Consider the following 12338-nt stretch of genomic DNA (forward strand, 5'->3'; position numbering starts at 1 on the left):
TATATAAATATATATATATATATATATATACTTGTATAATATTTATTTATTATTTCATTAGGGATGATTTACCTCTCCTGACACTCTCTGGCAAACTCCCCTCGAAGCCAGTGGTCCAACAGACTTATATTTTTGGGTGACCTCATCGGCTCTCCCAGCACACAGGCTACACACAACCACTTGCTATTGGACTCCAACTACCCCCAGTCTCAAAGACACACTGCCTTTTATTATCCAGATGCTTCCTAGCCACCCTCAATTTCTGGCCTGGAAGAGGAGGAGTGGCTGGCCCACTTATTTCTTCCTAGACACTTTGGACCTGGATCCCAAATAGGTAGCTGCAAATCTACAGTGCCACGATTACTTGCAGCCTTATCCAAGCCCTTATGCCCTTTTTCTAGGTGAATTGGAGGAAAACACCTTAAAATCACCTGCAAACTCAGCCTTACACTTACTCACCATGTTACAATATAAAATAATATATATACATACAGTAGATGCAACTGTATAGAACAGCCCCATAGACATCAATGAGGCTGCATTCCATACCCTGGAGCAGTCCCATAGAACTCTATAGAGCTGTATTGCTCTTGAGCTGTCTACTGGAATTGTGAGGAATATAAACAAGGAATACACTCTCAAAAAAAAAGCTGAATAAAAGCATAAAAGTTTTATGGGAGTGGAAAAGTGGGGGCTTTAGGTCAGGGAATGGGGGAACACTAAATGAAGGCACTCAACCTAAATATGTAGTATATTTAACTATTGCATTCTTTTTTTGCTATTTATTTACATGTTTTTATTTCATTATTATTACATGAAAATTACGTTTGCTAATGAACATTTATTGGCGAACTTTCCGCAAAAAAATCTTGATCTCAGGCATGTGCAGAAAGAGCAGACCATCGGTTTCCCGGGATGGGAGATGTATGTATTCCAGGATGCTGCGGGTTTCCATTTAAGTCTTTACCACCAGTAAAGAGAGAAAGGGAGGGGTCCTCCACAAAAAAGTAAAACAAAACTTTTTATTGTTTAAAAGGTAAACCCTCTTTTTTACATAATGTTAAAAATGTGATAATTGGCACCTGAAACAGATAAAAAAACATTTAAAGGAGCTCATTTTCCTGCTAAAGGATGTATGCCTGAATATTTGTTCCTCAAATGTACATTGCCCTGCCATGTGCACATCTCTGACTGTTGGGGTAGGAGACTTAATGTTTCTCCAAGGTGGTGGCCAGAATTTAACTTTAGGGTTTACCCTACATAGATTCAATGAAAGGTTATCTCTAAGTTAGAGTTCACTGAATTGTTGACCTGATTCACCGAACTCTTGGTGAATTGAACCAAAATGGATTAACCCTTTACCAGGGGTGTAGTCATAAAAAAGAAGAGGGGGCATGGTAATAGTGAAGACTATCCATGGTGAGCATGCAGGTGGAGCCTATACAAGGGGCCCGAAAAAAGCAAGGGCATGGCATGCCCGCTCCGCTACACCCCTGCCCCTTAGTACTACTGATAAGATGAAAAAGTAGAGTGACAGAGAGATGAGCTCAATAATCTGCTACTTCACTGTCAAATCACACACACAAAAAAAGCAACAAATGTATCCAAGATTTTCAGTTGCAGGTGATAGAGCAGCAAAAAACTGGCACATAGTGAAAAAGTTTTATTTGGGAACAATGTACTGTAGACAAAATGACTGAAAGGTATCTTTTTAAAAAATGATTGATGACACAGCCATGTAAAATTTCAGAGCTAGACATTTATTAGAGACAAACAGCGCAGTTGGGTTTTATTACAAAATCAGCAGAGGATACAGCAGCATAAAACTGGCCAGCTGCAGGATCATATTAAACAGGGATACCAGGCTTAACTGGTGTATGTCTTAGTTTTATGGTCCTATCAACAAAAAATAACAGCTCATACATGCCATAATATTAGTAAATACCCCAAAATACCACTCCTGAAGCAAATGCTAAAAATTAGGAGGTATAGCAGTAAAAAAAAAGTTGCTGTGGATGAAGCAACAGCTAAAAGTGACAGCTGACCTCAAATCAACCACAAAATAAAAGACAAAGAGGGCTGCAATAATAAAAATAATAATGAAAAAAAATGAAAACAGAAGTGTAAATTGAGCAAGCAATTCAAAATACCTATTATGATCAATCTCCTTACTGACCCTAATCTCTACCCATGTACTACACATCTTTCCCTATACTTTACCTGCAACAGCTTCCTGACAGCATGGCTTCTCCCCTGGTCCTCTCTTTTATAGTATGCAGAAGTGAAGTGGGGCGGGCACAGGTGGGAGCGTGCCTTCACCTTTTTCCAGAATGTATGCGCTTATTTTGCAAAGGATTCTTTGGTGCTCCACGGCTCTGGCCGGTCTGCCCCCCACCACAAGCAGTCAGGAGAAGGACCCCGCTGGGGGGCGCACCAGCCAGAGCTGCGGCCCATGTATCCCCGACTTTGTCTCTGGGGGAAGTTTCTTCCTCTTTGAATGAAACATGGGTAGGGAACACATACCATGCCCCCTCTTCTTTTTTTTACAACTACACCCCTGATAGTAAGGGGGCTGACCTAACCAAAAGCCACGGTATTGGCTCTTTAGGCCTGTTGACCATAGTTCTATGCAGTGCATTATGATTTTACAAAATTTACCCAGTCAAATCCATTCAAAATAATGCCTGGGACTGTAAACCAGTAGCCTGAAACCCTGAAACTAGCTTCTTGTGCTGCTTCCCATACTCTAAGTCTGAGCTCTGTTCTACAGGATCTGCCGGAAGATGATATCAAGCCAAAATTATGTTTAATGCATTAAAGAAAAATATATTTACTGCACTAAAGAAAAAAAATAATTAAAAAGCTGTACTTTTTTTTTTTATATCTTCATGGGGTTCAGCTTTAAAGAGATACAGTTGAAGATGATAATTGGAAATAAGCTGAAATGGTTAATCTTTATCCTTCCTGGCTGGTAATGTATTCAGGATATTTATGGTAAGAAGTGACTGGCATTTTCTTGCATTATTTAAGCTTCCTTCTCGTTATTGCGTGCTTATGACCTTTTTTTTAATATCTGGATCACTATAAATACACTTAGGACAGCGGATCATTCCACGCCATATAAGCGCGTGCCTTTGTATTGTGACATTGTTGAGCAAGGTTTGCGGTATATTTGGTCGGCGGTTGTTGGACACAGCATTAGCGGTTGTCATGGTGACCCTCACTTATCACATTTTTCGCAGATACCATCTAATTTACTTTCCGAAAATTCCAAGAGCTGAATTTGTTCGGATTTAATGCCTGGCGCACTGAGACTTATCTGCATGTGATGACTCATATACTCAGCATATCGGGATGAAAATCTGCCACACTTGCTGCTTGGAATCTCAACTTCACACAGAACCAATTAAAATGATAGTTATTAACAAAAAGCTGACATGGGGAATGCTGAATGAGGCATGCAACTGTATGCTGGAGGAATGGAGAATGCTGGCGCCATCTAGTGGGGAATACTATAAACTGCGGCCTGAAAAAAGTTTGCAATTACAGATAGTCCCCGAGTTACATACAAGATAGGGACTGTAGGTTTGTTCTTAGGTTGAATTTGTATGCAAGTCGGAACAGGTACATTATTTTAATAAATGCATTTAGGACAGATATTTGTCTCAACAAAATATTAGGCAGCATGGTGTCAGTTACTGTATAAAATCCTCACTGTTGGTTAATCACAAACAAAGCAAAAAAAAAAAACTTTATGGAGCCTAGACATTCATTAGCTTGAGCAAGCTGTGCTTTGATTTGCAAAAAGAAACAACTGCAGAGTTTCTCTTGCAGAGTTTCCCAACTGCAGAAAGAGCTCACCCCCCTAATATCACCCACAACCTCAGCTGTGTTTAGCAAAAGATTTCTTCTGCAAGTCATGCAAACCCCCCATCAAGCCTCCATTCTGCACACGCGCAAGCTGGGAAGCCCGTTCATATCTAGAAGTCGTCTGTATGTTGGATGTCCTTAACCCAGGGACTACCTGTAAATAACTCGTACAAAGGGAATTATGTAAGGCTAAAGATTAGACTTTCTGACCTTTTTACCTTGGGGAACCCTTGAAATAACATCCAGGTCTTCAGGGAAGCCCTGCTATAATTACTATATCCACAACTCACAGTACATTAGCATGATGGTTAGTGGGAAGATTGTCTCTTACATTACAACCCTTACAGTTATAGCCAAAAAGATCATTGGTTTCACCTAAACTGACCTGAGAATCACAAAATGATTATTGCTCAAGGAATTCCTTGCAACCTCTGCTAAAGCACTGCTAACGACAGTTCACGTAGCAAAGTCAATTATCTCCTTGCATAGATATTTTACTTAGTTTAGTAAAAGAGATGGAGCTCTGCTGGATTCAGCAATTCAATCATGTGCAAGCACAAATCCTATTTTTTCCTTTGCATGTGGTTGGATGTTCTTTGGAATGTGATCTGTTCCTGTTTAATGTACAGCACTGTGCAATATGTTGGCGCTATATAAGTACAGTTCATTAATAATTAGAATAGTTCATAATTAATTATAAATAATAATAATTGTCAACACATTCACTAAGCTAAGTGAATTATCCCTTGCAAGGTGATCATTTACCACTTTAAAGCTTAAAATCCTTCAGTAAACATTTAATCTTCCTTTGGCTATTTTCTTGACCTTTATCCACCAAAGAAACCCTTGGAATAAATATTTGGTCTCAGGGAACACTAGCTAAAACCTGTTCATTGGAGATCAGGGACAAAAAACCTTCTACGTTGGTGGCCAGTGGAATCAGTGCCGGCACCTACAATAGGGGACAGGATGCTACCATCAGAGAACGAAGGAATCGTGTCCTGCAGATGACAAATGGCATTGGCCATGGGAGGTCAATCAATTACAGGTCAGCAAACCCCTTGCAACCCCTTGAGGAACCCTGGTTAGGAATCTCTGGCCTAGGGCTTTGATCACACAGATATGCATAGCCAGACATTATACATTGCACAGAAATCTGCATGGTGGTCCTTTTTGATGCTGACTCCATTTATTACAATGAATGGGTCACAAGATAAATGCAACATTAGTGCATTGTAGTAACACACTGCTATACACCTCCTTACTTTGTGAGATAGGTACAGGAGATATTTTATAGCACAAGGCATGCAGGCAAAAGACACAGCTATGCAATGTTCTCCTTACACAGACCACGAGAAATAAACATAAAACAATGACTTTAACTTACTTGACAAGTGCCATTTTTTTATCTATATTTTCCTTCATATTGCCTTTCTAGAAAAACAAATACAATTATTGGGAGGATGTACAACAAGTGTAGGGCAATAATCACATTTTTAGTAGAGATCATCATACATCAGACCAAAAACAGGGACAATTAAGAAGGAACAAAGAGAGGAATAAGGAACAATTCCTCCAAATGAGGGACAGTCGAGCGTAATGACACAGGTGCAAATCATTCTGAATGGCACGCCAACATCTCAAGGCACTTGTGCAGTGACACACTAATGTGAATTGTCCTTTTCCAGGTTTGCTGGATCACCCAGCTTCACTGATGAAAGTGTATCTTCTCCAGCCTTGGAGAGCTTTAATAAATCAGACTGTTCATCAGAATACCATGGACCACAAACTAACAATTCTTGACCCTCCTAGGAAGAAATAAAGTGATTTCCAAATCTTCAAACTGTTTAAATAATTCTCACCTAGAATGCCGCTGCATAATAATATTGCTATTCAGCTTTCCATTATTCAAAATTATTTTTAATATGCTAAGGCTAAATTCTAATTTAAAGCTCAAATTTGGTGAGAAAGGGTTAGAACCCTCCAACCACTCAGAGAGCAGAATATCTCCCAATTCCCTCACTGCCCCCCATTTGCAACCCATAATGTACATCGCTGCGTAATATGTTGGCACCATCTAAATGCTAAAGTTTATTATTATTATTATTATTATTATTATTATTAATAATAATAATATTATTAATATTTCCTGTCTATTTGCTAGATGCCAGAGGGAACATGACGTGAGGGTAACCCCGTCCTGATGGGGATGCAGGCAGCCAAAATATTTTGGCAGTTATTGAATGGACTGGATCTGATTTCTGTATTTTATTTTGGCTCCCCTGCAGCCTGCATTTCATGAATGGGTTGTAAATTACAGGTTGAGCAGGGTATAGTTTATGAAATCTGTCCAGACTGGCCCCATAACGTAGGTACACCCAGCTTCATTTCATAACTTTCTGTATGTGACAGGTTTTCTTTAATCACCCCCAGCTCCAAAAAGAGGGGCACTGCTGTGTAAATCAATGATGACAATGAACTTGTTCAATGGTGAACTGATGTAAAATAAGCCCGACAACACACACTGGGCCAACTCGTGTTCGTTTAGCAACATATTAATTGCTATTCAATTAATTAAGCCCCATTCAAAATGCATCTATTCATTCTGCAATCAAATATTTAAAATCATTTCAACCTTAATTTATTTTGATTGCAGGACTGATGTTTTCTGCAGCACTGAATAAGGATATTAGCTTTTTATTGTACACATGCTGATTTATTTATTCCTGTCTAGATGTATAGATCAGGGTAAAAGTGTCTTGGATAATTTACTACCACACTGGTGAACAGTAAATGGAGGAATAATTAAAAGGAATTCTGGTCAATAATTTAGAGGAATTCCAATGTCTTTTCAGGCAGTTATTAAGGTTCCTGCTTATCTATAAACTGCTTTATGTTTCTGTGCAGCCAGGATTTCAGTTGTCTGGGTATAGAAAACATTTGCTCGATTCTGCAGTATTTGGTTCTTATGAAGCCACTTGTGCCATTGTATGGGGAAGGGACTTTGGGCAAGGGGAAAAAAAGCCATTGCTCTATAGGTTCCATTATTGTCCCTCATGCTATAAACACTGCTTGGCCAAAAGAAAAAAAATCACACACTCTAAAATTACATTAATTATCTTTGCTTTGATTCTGCATTTGCGGTAGTAGTATTTTATGCAATGCCACATTTATTTCAATCCAGAATTATATTAATCTTTCACCAAGATCTTGTATTTATGATGGGAAAGTGGGACCAATGCATAAAGTCTTCTACAGCACATCCCAAGGATTCTCGATGGGGTTCACGTCTGGTGGCGGCCAATCTATGTGTGAACATTTTGTCTCATGCTCCCTGAACCACTCTTTCACAATTTGAGCCCAAGGAACCTTGGCATTGCATCTTGGATTATGCCTAGGCCACCTGGAAAGAAAAAAATGCATTGGTAGGAAAAACGGGGTCATTCTGGTGATCCCCAAGAAAATTTTGGCGGTCCATGGCTCTGGCTGGTGCACCCCCAGTCGGGTCAGGAGAAGGACCCTGCTGTGGGGATGCATTGGCCAGAGCCATGGACCATGTCCCCGTATGGTTCGCCGACTTAGGTTGGTGGGTGGGTTGTGTCTCTTGACCTCAGGCTCAGACCTTCAATGGGAGAGTGGGTGGGTTCTGGTATTATGATGTCACTCTGGGGGAATTTTCTTCGTCTTTGATTGACACACGGCTCAACATGGTTGACACAAGAGCATGCACAGTCCGGAGTATGTAAATTTAGTGGTCCGTGAGCTCCAAAAGGTTGACGACCACTGGATTAGAAGGTAGGTATGCCATTTTGTGCAAATATACTATGCAAGGGCCCTGAGGGTTCCATAAGCATTCAATTCATCTTTAAGTGAATGCATAGTAAGTAAAACATATGTATAATAAATATTGGTATTTATTAACTCTCACAAAAGTCACAGTGTCCCCCAGAATGATGGATCCTTATTCAGCTATCATCTAAAATCTGCACCTTCATCCTTACCTTCAAGATTTCAGAGATGGGGAATTACTTTCTTCTGCTTGCAACAGTCTGATACTATCACAGTAGCCTAGTTCATGAACTTAAGCTTTTTAATGATAACAGTTTTGGATTCATTGAAAAATATTACAGTTGCTCTCCATTGTGACATGGCAGGGATTTCTTCAAGCAGACTACTTGTAAAATCTTTGAAAGGTTCTTTTCAAGCTGCGATATCACTAGTCGCTCACTAACAGTGGCATGACTTAATTTAGATCTGCTCAGCAGTAAAGAATTGGAACTTTTACTCTACTGAACCAAAAGTACGTCTATTACCTTACACTTAACATGTGCTGAGGTTGATTCTTCATCATTTATCATTTTTATACTCTGGATAAAGACTTGTCATGACATATTACAATTGGCATATATGTCACTTATCTGACAAAGACATAAAAATTAGTATATAAAGTATCTGTGATGGGTTTCTCTTTTACATCCTTAGACAATTTCTAGTGGCATTAACATTATGCATGATGGCCAAGTCTTTGCTTCTGCAATATCCAAAAGTCGTTTGAACAAACTGGCTGTAGGAGCTTTCAATATGGGTTGTTGTGTGTATTTTCTGCAAGGGAATTTTATCCTTTGTTTTGTATATGTGACAGTTGCCTCTTGAAATTATTTATTTACATTATTATACATACATACAGAGCCAAGTAATGGCACCTCTTTATGCACTCCAAGCAAGGTATAGTCACCCATCTGCAGTCCTGTGCTGCCTCGCTGAATTTTTTTAGACCCTAACATATTAGCACTTATGGATTATAGGGGTGACTCATCTTATAGCAGCATGTTTGGGCATGAGCAGTTAATCAGTAAGCCTGAAAATTGACATGTGGGGAAAGGTATTGATGTCACCCACTTGGGTAAGTTCTGAAACCATCTGATAGTGGTATTTACTCAGGGTGGGCTTTTGCAGCATGGGGGAGTATTCTATGGTCCCCTAGGCTAGCAGTTACCAACTGACCTTGGTACGGGGTAATAACACTTGCAAAAAGCGTTAAACCCATACTTTTTTCAGGTGGTTAGCAAACGTTGTATTGCAATCCGATTGTCATACATTGTATGACAATTGGAGAACAATTGTAAGAAAATACTCACCTGGTCCCGCAGCTCCTCCGGACACGTCCTCTCTCTTCTGTGTTCCCCCGGCGAGTGCAGTGACGATCTCCGGGGTTTCCCGGTGACGTTGCTGCATGCGTCGGTGCGGGAGGCGGGGCGGGAAATTGAAAACCCTTGCATTGAACTCAATACAAAAAAGCTGTATTGAGTCCAATACAAAGAAAGCTTTATATAATATATATATAATTGTATTATATATATATTAAATAAGCTACTGTACAGGTACATTACATTGTACACTTTTTTTTTAAGATTTTTTTTTAAAGATTTTTTTTTATGTTTTATAAAAAAAAAATTTATTATTAAATTTATAAAATGTTGGACATATTTCGGTGAGTTATGCGGTAATTCGTAATTCAGTGAATTATAAGTAATTATTGAGTACCGTATTTTTCGGACTATAAGACGCACCAGGTTTTCCGCACAAGGGAAAACAAGAAAAAAAAAAATTGATTTGATTTCCCCTGAGATCCAGCGTGCGGCACTTGTGCCCGCCCATGAAGGCGGCGCCGATCGGCATTCATCAAATCAATCGGCGCCGCCTTCGTGGGCGGGCACAAGTGCCGCACGCTGGGACACAGGGGAACACAATGGAGGAACACAGACACTGGCTGCTGTCAGCCTCTGTCTGTTTTCCTCCTGTGTTCCCCTGAGATCGAGTGTGCGGCACTTGTGCCCGCCCATGAAGGCGGCGCCGATCGGCATTCATCAAATCAATCGGCGCCGCCTTCGTGGGCGGGCACAAGTGCCGCACGCTGGGACACAGGGGAACACAATGGAGGAACACAGACACTGGCTGCTGTCAGCCTCTGTCTGTTTTCCTCCTGTGTTCCCCTGAGATCCAGTGTGTGGCACTTGTGCCCGCCCATGAAGGCGGCGCCGATCGGCATTCATCAAATCAATCGGCGCCGCCTTCGTGGGCGGGCACAAGTGCCGCACGCTGGATCACAGAACAGGCAGAGATCGGCGCAGCCGGGGACCGGCGGGGACACAGGTAAGTAAAAAAATATGGCCCTGTACCTCTGCATTCGGACCATAAGACGCACCCTGATTTTCCCCCCACTTTAGGAGGAAAAAAAGTGCGTCTTATGGTCCGAAAAATACGGTAATTCGGTGAATTATAGCCTACAATCTAAAATAAATTTCTATGCAAAAAATTTAACACTTTTTGCATGGAAGTTTGAAAAGAATTAGAACACCCGGCGTTCGCATATGCGTCCCTCGGCGATTCCTGATGATGTCCGTGTGTGCGCCCGTCGATGGGGGTCGTAGCGGGAAATTCAAATATTTTGTATTGGATTCAATACAAAGTCCTGCATCCAATCCAACCCAAAATAATAGAAAATATATTTATGTGGTTTTGTCTATAGGAATGTGACGTTGGACTCTGTTTTAAACTTTAAACTTTACCACACTAGGGAGGTGTTTTAGAAAAATATATTACTATACAGTATACCGAATTATTGCATTTTCAGTATTTTTCATTTATTTATGTATTCTTGTTTAAGATGATTTTTGTGTTTTTTATTTAATTTTATTAGAAGTAAATTTTTTATTTTTTTACATGATTGTGTTTCAAACTTTTTTTTATATTCATGATATCTACTAGACCCTTGTTCGGACATATTTCTGTATGTTACAGGTCTACAACTTAAAAAAAAAAATTTCATGAAAAACAGTGTACCGCTTTTGCTACAGAAATCTAGACATCAGTGTAATGCCCAGGTGGTTAATAACAAACATTATTATTAATATTTTTATTATTAATTATAATAATAATATTATTAAACATAATTTATGTAGCATCAATTTTTTATGCAGCGCTGTACATTAAATAGGGGTTGCAAATGACAGATACAGACAGTGACACAGGAGGAGGAGAAGACCCTGCCCAAAGAGCTTACAATCTACTTAACACTTTTAGGTATTATAATGATAGTGACCATGGCAGCCTAGACTACAGCCTAGATGGCCTTTTGGGAAATCTGTTCCAGAGTATGAGCTATCATAAATCCCTTCTATTTTCCTTGAATGTGATGGTATCACCTTTATTTAGGATACCACATTCCTGAAATGAGATATTTGCATTACTCCATTAAAAAACACATTTAGCAGCAAATGTTCCTCAAAATTATATAGAAGTGCTGGCAGCTAGTGTAAATTATTTTTTTTTCTCCTTTGCCATCTTGCAGTCCAGCATTGGTTTTATGCAACTAACTGCATGTTCAGTCTATACAATGCAGTGATACATCCACCTCCCATTAGCTTCAGTGGTGCTCAGCTAATAGGGTTATGAAGGTTATGGCTAATTAGCATACAATTTGCATCTCATTTGTTGTGCTGCTCATTATTTGTAATGCTAATCTCTTAATGAGATCCTGGCGTGTATTAATGTCACATTATTTTGTTTATCGAACATGACATTGCCATTACCGGAGTAATAATTATCTTTCTCTTTAAGCTGCCTGGATGGATTATTACATTATCCCAGCAGAGAGAAAACAAAGTGATGGATGGGATAAGGAAAGGAAACATTGTCACAGTAAGATTATCCAAACATAAAACTATTTTTTTAATGTTCCGGATAGGGACAGGGAAGAAACCCAGTCTTAGCAAGATAACAGCCAATCATTGCCCTGGTGCAATAACTGCGGGATCATTTGGATCTATTGTGGCATTTATTGCCTTTTTATGTGGGTTCTGAAACAGGTTAAATGTGTGGAGAACTGAACCTAGAGGGTCCTTCACAATGGATCACTGGAAGAAGTTAGGGCAGCTCGGCTATGCACCACCCGGGGGTCTGAACATTGAACCACTAGGGGATGAGCCTGGTTCCCAGTGGTAAAGGAGCTATTTCAGGGAGAAGCAAAAGGGACCCAAAGGAGAGGTTCTTAAAGAAAGGATTAAGATGATGCTAAATTTGGCACTGTAACTTCAATAGGGAGACCCACTTTGAAGGAGAAATATTTTCACAGCTCGCCATGGATTTAGGAGTTCAGTAAGAATGCTTAAAATTAGCTGTTTGTGTTGACTGGTGGGCTGCTTTTGGATGTGTAACATTGATATACTAATCCTCTTTCCATATGTGGTAATACAATATATCACACTATACTACTATTATACATGAGTCTTTCCAATTTCTTATACCACACTACAAAGAAGAACCTGGAAAAATGTGGCCATCCATGTGGAGCCCTTTGGTTTGCTAACAATTTGCTCTATAAAATACTAAAAATGAACGCTAATACATTAATGCCCCATAGCCTTGAATGGGATTTGCTCCTGCAGTAATGGTACTTTAAAATGTTT

This window comes from Pyxicephalus adspersus, chromosome 5 (genome assembly GCF_032062135.1).
Source record: "Pyxicephalus adspersus chromosome 5, UCB_Pads_2.0, whole genome shotgun sequence".
Taxonomy (NCBI): domain Eukaryota; kingdom Metazoa; phylum Chordata; class Amphibia; order Anura; family Pyxicephalidae; genus Pyxicephalus; species Pyxicephalus adspersus.